This window comes from Pseudomyrmex gracilis, unplaced genomic scaffold, assembly GCF_002006095.1.
Source record: "Pseudomyrmex gracilis isolate BER0280 unplaced genomic scaffold, ASM200609v1 scaffold_433, whole genome shotgun sequence".
NCBI classification, from domain to species: Eukaryota; Metazoa; Arthropoda; class Insecta; order Hymenoptera; family Formicidae; genus Pseudomyrmex; species Pseudomyrmex gracilis.
In genome coordinates this window covers 25,966-26,180 of record NW_018021017.1, presented here as the reverse complement: position 1 = coordinate 26,180, position 215 = coordinate 25,966, and positions in this window count along the sequence as shown.

The following is a 215-nucleotide window of genomic DNA, read 5'->3' as shown; positions in this document are numbered from 1 at the left end:
TAGAAAGTTAGGGTTGTGAAGAGTCCGATGTAATATAAAAAATAAAAACTAAGAATGAAGAGGCNACTAAGAGCTATCTAAATAGGCCAATACGAGCCATTCCCAGGATGTTGTGCAGGAATAAGCGTGCATGTGTATATATATATACACATGTATGAAATTCACATGTAAATTATTTTTACATGTGGGTTTTTTGAATTGAAATTTCAATTCAT